The 13,339-nt window shown below is 47.0% G+C and overlaps 1 protein-coding gene across 3 annotated transcripts in view; it reads left to right on the top strand.

Annotated features, from left to right (window-relative positions):
- The first annotated feature begins 2,480 nt into the window (after positions 1-2,480).
- Positions 2,481-13,339, top strand: part of SMAD1 (SMAD family member 1) — an 87,208-nt gene continuing 76,349 nt past the window's right edge. The window contains exon 1 of one of the 3 annotated variants that reach the window (XM_062199543.1): positions 2,481-2,624. The gene's annotated coding sequence lies outside the window, so the exon portion shown is untranslated. Of the gene's footprint in view, positions 2,625-3,371; positions 3,388-3,743; positions 3,802-13,339 lie in introns of those variants that run through there. The other 2 variants (XM_062199546.1, XM_062199544.1) reach the window with 2 other exon arrangements.

Raw genomic sequence — 13,339 nt, 5'->3', positions numbered from 1 at the left:
AAGTATTTGAGCCATCTCAGGAGCTGCATAAGCAGAAAGCTGGATTGGAAGTGGAGTAGCTGGGACTAGAACCAGACACTCTGATAGAGGGTGCAGGCATCCCACATGGCAACTTGAGCTGCTGTACCAAATGCCTACCCATCATATCTTTTAAAAAATGGTTGTATTGAGATATAATTCACATGTCAATTTGCCAAAGTATACAATTCAATGGCTTTTAGTGCATCTGCAGAGTTGTGCAACCAGCACCAGATGCAAATTTTAGAAAAATATCATCACCCCATAACCTTTAGCTATCAGGTTCCTCAAATCCCCCAATACCTCATCAATCTACTTTCTGTCTCTATGAATTTGCCTCCTCTGAATATACACATGGAAGCATACAAAATGTGGTATCTACTTTGTTTCAGTTAGCATACTGCCTTCAAGGATCATCCACATAGCATGAACCAGTACTTCATTCCTTTTGTTGGCTGAATAATGGTCCCTTGCATGGGTCCGCCTTATTCTCTTTATCCTGGGAGGCTTGTGAGCAGTGGCGGGACCTGATCTGATTGTAATTAACAAGGGTCTCTCCTCTGTTGTTCCAAGGAGCATAGAATGAACGACTGTGTCACCTGCTGCATTAAGGGAAAATAAGATGAGATCCAAGAATTGACCAGTAAGCACTCAAGTCGTTTAATGAAGAAGGGAATTTAATTAGCATAAGTATTGATGTCTAATTTATAAATGGAATTTTATGGGTTTCCTTGTATTTCCTTTGAATAATTAAATATGAAATGCAGATGTAATAATTAATTAATAATAAATTCAATTGGCTTGCCAGACACACAAAGGTAAATGGACAATTGGAGAGTATCATTATTTGACATTCGTCTTTGAGGTTTTCCTTTTTTTTTTTTTAAAGAGAGATTTATTTATTTGAAAGGTAAAGTTAGAGAGAGAGAGAGAGAGAGAGACAGGGAGAGACAGAAAGAGAGAGATATTCCATGTGCTAGTTCATTTCCCAGATGTCCACAACAGCTGGAGCTGGGCTGATCTGGAGCCAGGAGCCAGTTTTTTCCAGATCTCCTTCATGGGTGCAGGGATCCGAGCACTGGGGCCATCTTCCTCTGCTTTCCCAGGTGCATTGGCAGGGAGCTGGATTGAAAGTGGAGTAGACAGGACTGGAACCAGCAAGGGTGCCTGAGCTTGAGGCTTCACCCACTTCACCACAGCGTTGGCCCCTGATTTTTTTCTCTATATTGCTGGTGAAGATTCTTTTGGTTCATGTGAAATCTATCCCTCAGAATAATTATTCTTCTCCAAATGTAACTCAACATTATGGGAATTATTCACGATTCAGTGCCAGCTTTTAGATAGTAGGCCAACAGGGAAGTTGACTCTTGCAAGGTTATTTTCAATGCCTGTGCAGATCACACAGATAAGAGTTGTTTAAGCCTTTTAGGGGTTGATGTCATCTAAAAAATATAGTACAGGGCCCTGCATGTGGAGTAGGGGTAAACTGACCATCTAGGACACCGGCTTCCCAGATGGGTCCCAGATGGAGTTCCGACTGCTCCACTTCCCATCCAGCTCCCTGCTAATGCTCCTGGGAAAGCAAAGGAAGATGGCCCAGGTCCTTGGACCCCTGTACCCACGTGGGAGACCCGGAGGAGGCTCATGTGTCCTATCTGGCCCAGCTCTGGCCATTGCAGCCATTTGGGGAGTGAACCAGCAGATGGAAGACCTCTCTCTCTCTCTCCCCCTTTCTATATCCCTGCCTTTCAAATAAGCAAATAAATCTTTAAAAAAAAAAAAGTACAAATTGGATCACAAAATTTAGAGTTCTTAAGATAGCTCCTTGGGGTATCTGTCATGATTTGGATCGTGGGATCCCGGGTCGGCACAAAGTCCATCTCCTCACTCAGGGTTTGGTATGGGCACATGCAGTGCCAAGTAGCCTGTCTAATTCTGGATACAACGTCTGGGGCCTGCAAATGTTGGGGGAGTGCCTGCGGGGGCCAGGAAAACTCGAGGGGAAAAGGCGCACGTCGGAAGACACTTGTCAAAAACGCGCTCCACGTTTACTGGGCAATGGGGGTGGGGGGCGGCGGTGGACCGCGTTAACCAAGATTTCAGAAAATAAACCCACGGAACTTCCCGTGCAGAGAAGGCACCCCCGGGGCCGCTCCACGGCGGCTCCAGGAGGCAGCGCTGGGCGAGCCAGATCGCCGCCCGCGCCGGTTTCTCTCCCCGGAATAAACGGGGCGTGGGGCTGCGGGCGGGGGCGGGCGCTGTCCGCGGGCACCGGCAGAGCTGCGCTCGCGCCGCCGGGCCGGGAATTTGGAGAGGATCCCTGGTCGGCAGGCGGCGGCGGCGGCGGCGCGCGGGTGCGCGTGTGAGGGAGCGAGCGAGCGAGCGAGCCGGCGGGCGGGCGGGCAGGCGAGTGCGCCGGGTATTGGCAGCCGAGGCGTGGAGGCTGGGCGGCTCCGACTCCCTGACGCCAGCGCGACCAGATCCATCCAGGCTCCGGGAGCGGGCGGGCGGAGGACGGAGAGGCCGAGCGGCTGAGCCCGGGCCGCGCGGGACCCCGCTCGCCCAGCCACTCGTGCGCCCGCGCGGACAGGCGCGCCGCCAAGCCGGTAAAACGCCACAGACCCGAACCCAACTTTGCCTTCTGCCGCATCCCCGCCCTCCGCCCGGCGCCCTGCGTGTCCGAGCGCCTCCGCCGCCTCGGCCAGGGCGGGCGCGGGCTGCGGCGCGAGGGGGCTCTGCCCCGCGTGGGGCGGACCGCGGACCCCCACCCCCACCCCGGCCCCCAGCACCATGATGGCGCCTCCCGGGGCCGCTGTGAGGAGCGGACCTGCCGGCGGGTCCTGCCCTCGTGCCGGGTCGCCTCGGGCCAGGACTGCCCGCGCGTCTTTGTTGGGTCGGCGGTGGGGAAGCCGCGTTCCTCGGCCCCCCGCCCGGGGCCTGCCCACCGCGGGGTCGCCTCCCCCTCCGCCCCGCGTCCCCGCGTCCCCTTTCCCTGTCCGCAGCGGCGCCGAGGCCCGGGCCCCGCGGGCCCATTGTGTCCCGCGCCGCCGGCCGGGGCGACCCTTGCGGGGCCCGCAGAGGACGGCGGCCGGCGCTGCCCGCCTGGAGGAAGGGGGCCGCCCTGAGGAGAGACGGGTGGGCTCCTCCGCATCCCACGCGGGTCCCCCTCCGCGGGCCCCCAGGGAGCCTCTTTGGGGGTCGAGGTCAAGGAAAGTTCGCACCGAAATTCCCTCTAATGTATTCAAAGCTGTGGCGGCGGCGCGTAATTTTTTCCCCCCTTCTTCCGCCTCCACCCCCTGCGTCTCGCAGCGAGTGTCGTCTCATTCCTTTCCCTTGACCGGATTCGATTGCCTCACTGCGTGTGCATTCGTGAGTTCGCCGCCGAACAACTGCTCCTTTGCTGCGCGGGGGCCCCGGCCGTGCCGGTGTTAGTGGAGCGAGGTGGGGGGCGGTGGGCGTGAGGCAGGCGGGCCGCGCGGGGCTTGTTCGCCTGGTGCGCTGGAAGGGAGCGCGGCCCCTGCCCGTGCCCGGGGCCGGGAGGAGGAACGGCTCCCTGGCCCGATCGCCGCTCCACCAGCGGCTGCGGCTTTTGTTTATTTGGAAGCGCATGCGATTTTTAAGTGCGCGGTGCGCCGTACCCGGGGAGGCGCTTTTCCTGCCGAACGCCGAGGTCGGTCTCGGAGAGAATCTGCTCCCCGGGAAAGCAAGCGCTTCCGTGAGTGCCGGGGCTACCCGGCCCTGCGCTTCCCCGCCGTGTCCTCTTCCCGTTGGATCTGATTCCAAGTATGTGGAATGATAGAAGTTGCATGATTTCTGTCTTCCTGTGGCTGAAACTCCCAGCAGCTTGGGCAAAGAAATCTCTCTCCCCGCTCTCTCTCTCTCTTTCTCTCTCTCTCTAACACTCCCGACTCTCGGTGCATGCCCACACCTCGGCGGCACCATGAGAAAACTGCTCCCTGCCCGTGCCGATGTTTCGCCCTGTTCGTAATGACCCCTCTACAGGGTATTGGAGGTGGCTGAGCTGGCTTGGAACCACTGTTTGAAAAGCAGGGAGGCAGAAGCGACGTGCGCGCGGCCCCGGCATTTTTTCAGTTGGTGTGAATATTTTTGCATCAGTGTTATTCTGATGTGGGTGCCAGGCCTAAGTACGCTGGCTGTACTGATTAAAGTGTCTGTCCTCCTCCCTCCCTCCCTCCTTCCCATTTGCAGTTACTTGATATCTCGGTGCAGGTGGCGCACCATTTGTGTAATGCTGCAGTTCTTAGGGAACTGTCACCAGGGCCCGGAGAGATGATTTTCTGGAGGTGGGTGGTGCCAGACCCTCGGAGGATCCAGGCAGCGTCGGGTTTCTTCCGAGGGTAGGGATTTGTCCTTGGTTTAGTTTTGACCCCACCACCCATAGGTATGTAACCAAGGACATGTCGCCTTCTGCAGAAGTACCCTTTAGTTTGATACCCTTGAAGAGCCGGTGACTTTCCCACTTCAGAGGGAGGACAGCTTTTAAGCCATTAAAATGTTAAGCCCTTACACCTCTTGGAATTTGAGTCAGTTTTTTTTTTTTCCTACTGAGTTCATTAAAGTATTAAAAGAAGGTAAATATCATTTTCCCAGGCACACTTATTAGTGAGAGACTAAATTTCAAGTTTGCAATGTTGATCTCCAGCAATTCTGGATTTAAGGTACAATGTAGTAGCTTGGTTGATTGGAAGAAGAGTAAACTCGAGTGTCATTAGGCGAGCCTATTTAAGCTGCAGTCGCCTACATAATCAAGGCCAAGTTGTGTATGTATAAAAGATCTCATTTATGTAGTCTTACAAGGCTAATGGAGGCATCACGGAGGCTTTATAAATAATGTAAGTTGTGTATAATGTAGAGTCTCCAGAGACGGCAGAGAAAGCATCATTACCAGCCTTTTCAACCTGCTTGAGATCTTAAATTGATTTACAGCACTGAACTGGTGCAAAATGATACATCAGGATGACATGGGGTCAGCCTGTAAAAGTCTATGATGTCAGCCTATTAGTTCAGTCATCATAATTAAACCATATTACAGGGCAGCTAAGCAGGAGTCTGGCCTTATGCTTCAGATATGGGTGGTACACAGATTTTGTTTATAGGGGAAAGGCCAAGATGGCCAAGAACGCTAGCGTTTTGGCTTGCCGAACAATGAATTTCTGAAAAAAGAAAATGAAGATAAATGCAGAGCTGTTAAGTCTGCATTGTGTAAGCAGCTTTCCATTTAGTGGTGAGGAACCACATGCACTGAGGGTGCTGATAAGGACCTTTGCAGCTCTGATCCAGGCACTGAGGCCGGCTGTAAGCGAACCTGAATTTAACTTAGCCTTAGGGACCTTCTAAAATATCAGAGGACCACATACTTTTTATCTCTGATCCTTTTATTAGCACCGACTTTGCTGTGTATTAATATATCAGCTGACATGTTATTCCTTTAGTCGCAGTTCCCAGGCCTCCACTGAAAACACAGGCAATTAAATTGAACATATGACCAGTTCTTGGGATAGGAGACCCTTGGTTTTTGCTTAAATTTCTTAGAATCCTTTTTCGGTCTATGGATCATTGAAACTGTGCTGTCCATTAAAGTAGCCGTAACCACAAGTGGTTATTTAAGTTGCAACTAATTAGAATGAAATAAGAATTAATTTTCTCAGCACTAGTGACATTTCCAAAGCGCCCAACAGCCACAAGCGACGAGTGGCTGCCATATGGACAGTGTGCCCCTAGAACAGTTCCATCGTCATGGAAGGTGCTGTCAAACCGGCCTTACCCGTTACCTCTAAGGAGTCTGTGGGGTCAAAGACAGAGACGTGCACATGTCAATCATTTGTTCCACTAACTAGCTGTTCTCATCAAAGAAACAGTTTCAAAGGGACAGCTGAAAGGACTGGATAAAATGATGACATTAATTTAGATTTTAAGTAACTAATACTTCTGAAGTTTGCTTTCATTTCTTTTACAAGGAAGCTGTAATAGAGTATTAAAAAGACTTCAGGTTTTTTTTTGCTGAAAATCAGGTGATCAAATCATGCCCTGCAATCTTGGTACCCAAAAATTTTAAAAAAGAATGTAGATCGTATTTATCCTAATTTGAGTTAGGGCATTGGGTAGAAGAAATAATTGTAGCTATTTTTTTCCTGAGGTTTTACTGTGTGCTAGGCATTTGTACAATTCACATATCTCATTTAAGCCTTAAGCACATTTTACAGGTGACGGAACTAAAATCAGAGTAATTCAGTATCTCATCTCAGGCTGCTTTTGACCAGTTGAGTGATCATGATATGTAATCTTAGCTGGGCATGGGCAAGGCAGTTCTGCCTCTCGAGCCTCATTCTTATCTATTTTTTTTTTTTTATTTTCCATCTGGAATACCCACTCTTTATTCTGCTGGGATTTATTATATACATGACTTTGCTTTTATTTATTAAGCCCTTCAACAAATTTGCTCACTACCGTGCTTTTCAAAGCTGTCCTCTCCTATTGTCCCTTTGTAAGTGATTAAAAAAGGAAAAATAATGTTAACAGCTAATAATGTTAATCGTTGTCAAAGCAGCACATAATTCGAAAAATAAATCTGACATAAAATTAATGCATTTCAAAACCAAATCGGTTTTATCTCTGCTTTTCAGAGTAATTCCTGCCACTTTGCCCTTGTGTTTTCTTGTGTAATCACAAGCTGATGGTCGTGATGAAGATTATTCTAGTTATCTATCTTTTCAAAATGAGTATGTCTTCCTGGGCTGTTAAACACTACAGCTTGAGATAAGGGTAGTTCATTACAAAATCCATAGGTTTTTTTTTTTTTTTTTTTTTTTTTTACATTTAATGGCAACTTTTGTGTAATGTCTTATAATACAGTTATTACCTTTTTTTGGTCAGGGCTATTTAAGAAATTGTGGATCCTCCATCCTCTCATTACTCCCATCCTCTCATCCAAAAGTGTTTACACACCCTGGCAAATGTCTGTATACACCTAAATACCCAAAGTGTGTGGTCTTTCAGGGAGAGTACCTTGGTGGCGCTCCTTGAAAGTGTGTTCATAGATGTTCAGATCTGTAGTTGTCTTTTCAAAGAACAGAGATATTTAGTGCTAAAAGTTGCAATGAAGATTTTTCTAATCCAGGTGGTTCAGATCAAGACGAGCAGTGCGAGTCCCCTAGAAGGTAACGGACTTGTCTCAGACTCCCTGTCCAGAGCTGGGATGAGGGAAAGCCAGAACCTTCTCAGTGCTGGGAGTGTTCACTAGTGTGCTTCCTTCTGCTGCGCTCACTGTGTGTCCGAGGCTTTGGTCTGAGCATATCCAGTGAATTTGGGACAGGTAGGAAAGAAGAATTTTTGGCATGATACAGACTTTTTATATCTAACCTTGTTTGAGCTAAGTTTGAATCAAGTCTGACAGCTGTAGAGAGATGGTTGTTTTATACAGATTAAAATCGATTTTTTCTTTCTGAAAATGGAAAAGAAAAGCCCTAGGTCTAATTTAATCAATGGGACCTTATTAGAAAGTGGGAGACCCAAGTTCAAATTAAATCTGATCCACAGGGAAATACGTGAATCTCCTTTTGACTCTCAAAAGCGAATCACATTTTGCACCAAAAGCTGAAGTTGGAGGGAGTCCTTTAGACAAGAATCTGGAGGATATCAGAGGGAGTTAGAAAGGTCTGAGGAGAAAGGACTATTTAAATATAAAAAGGTGCAGAAATCAGTATTAAGTCATAAATGCTTTTGAGGTACGTGAATGTTCTGTTCTGGGACGTCTCTATATGGTTTTACTTTTTGATACCAAGATTGAAGGGTGGGATTTGATAACAAACGGCGGCCCCCTGAAATCTCTGGACTCTTCTGTTATTTTCTGGTAGCACAAATCTTCAGTCTAATCTGGTGATGTGTCATCAGATTTGCAGTAAAAGTACCTGAAGTGTTTGTAACACTTGCATTGCTGTAGGTTCCTTAGAAAAGCCAGACAAAAACCAAGTCATTACTCTAACGTATTCATTCTGATGTGTGCTGTTGAGATGGTGGCAGTTTTAAGAGATGCACAGCTGGTCTTTATAGGTAAAAAAAAAAAAAAAAAAAAAAAAAAAAAAAAAAAAATCTGTAGCAGGCTCTCCAGAGTGTTCACTGGCATAGAGAACCCATCTTTCATACAGGAAAAGCCAAAAGTTTCATAAACAGTTCAACTCCACTGACTGGACCAGAGTCGTAGGAGGGTGCTGGGAACCGCAGTATTTGCATAGTGATCTTTGTAATTTTTGACAGAAGCAAAAATTAGAACTTCAGAGAAGGCTTCTTAAAAATAAAGCATCAGAGCTTCTAGGGTAGGGAGCCCTTAACCTGGTGATTTCCTCAAATCCCTCCTCTTCTTGGCTCCAAGTGTTTGGAAAAGAAACCTGATGTCTTATAAGCACCCAGGTCTGTGGTGTGGTAGGTTGGTTTTCTTAACCAATTTTTTGACATGGTAAGCCTGAATTTAAAGAAAGAACACATACACATACAGCTATCAATTATGTGTCTGCATGCTTGGAAGCTCAAGATGCAAACCAGTGTTCACTGTGTCATGCTTAGGGAGTGGAGGATCTAGAGGTCTATATTGATTCAGAAATATACTTTTATACGTAATTGTTAATGCTTTATTTGTAGCTCCCCTTAATTTTAGTGCTATAACAATAGTTTTTTTTTTTTTTTGGTACAATCTCAGATGTTAGAGTATAGTTACACAAATTATTCATTCATTTTCTTCTCCTTGTCTATCTTTTGTGGTTTTCTTGTGGTGTGTTTAAGCAAAGTGGAAGTATTTCAGGACTTTATAGTCCTTTTTGTCTTTCAGTTTCAAACACCACAAGAAAAAAGGGGAAACTAATTATCTTGCAGTTATTATAATTAGGCATTAAATTAAGTCATTGGTCATTTATCGAAGTACAAGATCTTTGTTTAGACTGAAAAAAGCATGTCTTTTGCATGGAAGAGGATTATTAAATAGGTCCTTGTTTGATGGTTTTGGTGCTTTATTGTTAATAAATGTATGCTTCCTTTATTCTGTGAAATTAATTCTGAGGGGCTCAGTAATTAGTGATAAGACACAAAAAATGGTAAATGCAGCAGCATTGTAAGAGTTGCTGCAAGGTGATACAGGAGTGAGCTCTCTGGACAATGCACGTGAGGGGTTGGGATGTGGAGAGGAATGGGGTCTGCTTAGGTACAACGGAGAGAGACATTCTAAGCAGAGTAGTGGCCTGGAACGCTTGGGAGTGTCCTTAGACCAGCACTGTCTGGTAGGATTTCTGCAGTAGCAGAAATGTGCTGTGTCTGTGTCGGGTAATACAATAGCCATGGCCTATCAGACACCTAAAATGTGGCTGTTGCAAACGAGAAACTGCATTTTAAAATCTGAATTATGTGTCAGTCGCCACACGTGGCTGTCACGTTCAACAGCACAAGTCTGGAGAGCAGTGAGCAGCTCTGCCGGACCTCAGTGGATGTTACTGCGGAGCCCAGTGTGGTGGTGTGCAGGAGACGTTCAGGAAGGTTACGTCGGGGTGTGAGGTTGAGGGACTTGCAGTGTCAGCCTGGGGGGCATTGGGAAGTTACCGACAGTGTTTGAACCTACAGTTTGGATTGGAGGGGCAGGCATAGAGTCTGGATGGCAGGAAATTTAGCAACAACAACAAAAAGCTATTGAGTGTCCCATGTAATGGTAAAGGTGGAAATATAAAGAGAAGGTTTTTTGTGTTTTTTTTTTTGCGGATAAAAACCATGAAGACTTGGTGATTATATGGGTATAGAGTAATGAGAGAGAAAGAACAAGAGAGAGCAAGCTACAAGAGATTATCCTTAAATTGCCAGCTTCACTGGCTAGAAAATTAATAAGTCATTACTTAAGGATGGGGAGAATAGTTGCAGAAGGAATGAGGATTGTGTGTTAAGTTAGAACTGACATGTTGAATTCAAGGTGGGCTGTCCAAGTGGAGGTGTTGTCCAGACAGGTTGGAGACGGGAACCACAGTTTAGGGAGGAGTCTCCAGCCTGGCGGTCATCTCCTGAGCATTCCGAGAGGACTAGGAAGAGAGAAACAGAGCTGCTGGTTGACTTCCCCCGGGGCCCACGGTTAGGAATCAGGAAAGAGGCATGTTTGAAATAGGTAACAGAAGCAACTGGATGCGGTGTGGGATCAGAGGAGTGGCGAGACCAGGAGGCCCGCAAGAAAGGCCAGAAGGCAGTTCCGAGGGGGAAATGCGTAGTTCAGGGTGAAGACCAAGTCAGGTTAACCGAGTGAATGCAGTTGTGGGGAAATGACTGAGTGTATTAAAAAATGAGAAATAGGTTCTTAAACGCCCTCGAGTGACTTGCTTTTCAAAATAGATGAGACCTGGTCAGAATCAAGGGTCGAGGGAAAGAAGTTAGTGCAGAGAAATGAAAGACGGTGAGGCCTGTGGTCTGGAGTGCAGGCGACAGAATACTGTCGGTGGAGGGCGGGGTGTCCAAGTGGGAGAGGAAAGCACAGAGCAGAGCTGGGGCCAGCTTGTGCTGATCCTTGTGGTGGTGTTGGCAGAAGAGAGCCCTGTGTTGAGATGACGAAGGGAGAGATTCAGCAAGAGGTAAGGGAAGTGGAGGAGACGTTTGGGAGAGCTGTTGTAGGTGGTGTGCCAGGGACTCTGGAGACCTGGAGTGAGTGTGACAGCTGGGAGAGGTTGATGAGGCTGGCTGCACAGTGGGCCAGGTAACTACCGCTTTCTGGTGTGACTCTGTGGCCCGGTGGGCCTGGGGAGAGCAGGTGGGTTCAGAGACGAGACTAAATCAGATTGGCCAGGTGGAGCTCTGTGTCCCTACTCTCATCCTCTGTGTCATTTCGGGAAAAGGGCCCGTTAGCTCTTGTGTCTCCCTCACGTGGAAAGTGGAGATTCTGGGTGCAGCCTCAGGATTGCTGGGAAGATGGAATGAGTCCCTCTTCCATATTTCAGCTCATGTAAGATGCTGTTCTGGGTAAGGCGTTCTAGGGGACACAATGAATTCAGTAGGATGCGCTGTTCAATGTGAAACTTCTGGTTTCAGAGGTGTGGAAGTGGAAGGGAAAAGTGCACCTTACAGTCGGTGAAGTACGTGATGCCTAGGACTTGGTACATAACAAACATTCAGAATATTTTCGCTGTTTTTAAAAATTGGTGTTTTTCTGGAGCCTGGAAAGTGGCTGTGGCCACTATCAAGTGCGGTCTAGATAAAGGAACCCCAGGTTGTAAGGCAGCTAATGAACCAGGTGGATTGAGGAGAGTGAAGGCATGGGACTCCCAGCAGTGGAACTGTGGAAGCAGCAAGTTTGGGGATTTGTAGATGGAGCATTTGCCTGACAATTTTAGATAAAGGCTTTTAAGGAGAGTGCAGTAATTGAGCTAAGAGAAAAATCTCTGTAATGATTTAGAGAGGTCACTTAAATTGCCCAGAATGCTTAAAAATAAGTATTCTGGATTTGTCTGTGGTTTTCTTACAGCATTCATTAGTGATTTTTTTTTTAAAAAAAGTGTCAATAGGAAAAGGGAGATTGACTTATGCCATTTCCAGGGGCAGGGGTGGGCATTGACACTGTGAAGCCCTTCTGAATGTGCGAAGGAAAGTTTTAAGGTTTGACAGTTTTGGGGTGACCGAACATACAAACACAACCCGAAAGACGGATAACAGAGTTGTGGAAACGCCACCACTTACAGAAGAATTGGTCGAGGATACGAATGAGCCGTTCACCAGCGAGATGCCGACTACTAATGAGCGTAGGATGTTCAGCTGTGTCCCAGGGCAGACTGTTCACTGCACTGAGGCTGGGGTCTTCGCCTGTACTTTGCTGGGTTTTGTCTGTACGCCTTGTGGGGCAGGAAGGACCCATCTGGGAAAGCCAGGCTCTTCTCACCGCAGGAAGGGAAGCCGCAGTTTGCCGGCATCCTAAGAGAACCTGAAGCTCCAAGGAGGCACAAACAATCCGAGCTGGAGTCCGTAAGAGGCAGGCGGTTCCATCTCCTTGATCGTGCCCTCTGAGACGTGATTGGGAGCCAGGACTCTCCGTTTCAGAATGTGAGGTGTTTCTAGCCCTTCGGGGACTGTCAGTTCCCTGCAGTTTCTTAAGCAGCTGGTGTGATGGATGAGCCTGAGAGACAGCAGCGCTTCCTGAGCGTGTTGGAACACACCTTGTTCTCTCCTACCTGTATTGCAGGATTGGATTTTATACTTCTCATTTACTCATTCATGTGAGACACAGTGATGGTTTTGATTATTGAGATGGACTACTTTATGAGGTATTAAAATGAAGTGAAAAAAGTTCCCACATGTAGTAAAAACCTCTTAGAATTCTTTTTTTTTTTTTTTTTTCCTTTTAAAGAATTTTAAAAAGTTCATCTTCACGTTTACTTTCCAGGTTTTCTCTTAAGGATAATAGTTAGTGATCCTGAGTTTTCGAAGACTTTTCAAAAACTGCCCCTAACAGCAGGTCTGCGGGTTATTGGTAGGCTTCTTCCCTCGCTAATTACCATCAGTGTTCAGCATTTTCTTTCCTACCTGTGGGACACAATCAGACTTGGCCTGCATCCTCCGCCTCTCCATCTGCTTTCTTTACAGTGACCTGGTGGTGTTTCAAGGTCGAGGCATTTGCCTCTCTCCCACATGCTTACCACTTGTCATGCTACCCGTAGGCCCCTTCTGAGTGAGGAGTGACTGGGAGTACGAGCTGGTGTGCATTGGTAGGACCTGCCACTCAAGCTCTGGACACGAAGTTGCAGAGGGAGGATGAAGGCTGGGAAAATGAGTTAACTTTATCAGACAGTAACTCTTCCATGCTGTGGATGATGCTATAGAAGTTGCATATTCAGCCGGTGCTAAAGCTCAGGACAGCTGATTGTATATAGCTTGCCATCTCATTATAACAGCTTCCTGTTTTGCTTTTTTTCCCATTGCTGGCTTTGAAGTGTGGCATAATTAATAACAGCCTCTTTATTCCCCTCGTGTGTTCATGTTTGTGTGCTCTGGGTTTTTACTTAGTTTGTTCAAGCTTGAGGGAATGTTAGATTGGTTTTAAATATTTTTCTGTTAACTGTGAACAACTGGTTATCATGTGAATGATTGGCACAAAAACTGGCATTTATTGCATTTAAATACTGGAGAGTTTTATCAAATTGTGTGGACTGAGACGTTGTTCTGTGTTCTAAGATAGCCTCCTGTAAAAGGAGTGCTTCCTCACTGTGGGATTTGTTAGATCAGCATTGACCAATTCAGCAAGCATTTCATGCATTCCTACTGTGTGTCTAGCACAGATTCTGTTTTAGGGGAGATA

The sequence above is a fragment of the Lepus europaeus genome, chromosome 8, assembly GCF_033115175.1.
Source record: "Lepus europaeus isolate LE1 chromosome 8, mLepTim1.pri, whole genome shotgun sequence".
NCBI lineage: Eukaryota > Metazoa > Chordata > Mammalia > Lagomorpha > Leporidae > Lepus > Lepus europaeus.
Note: the sequence above shows the minus strand (reverse complement) of the source record. Positions and strands in the feature narration are given on the sequence as shown.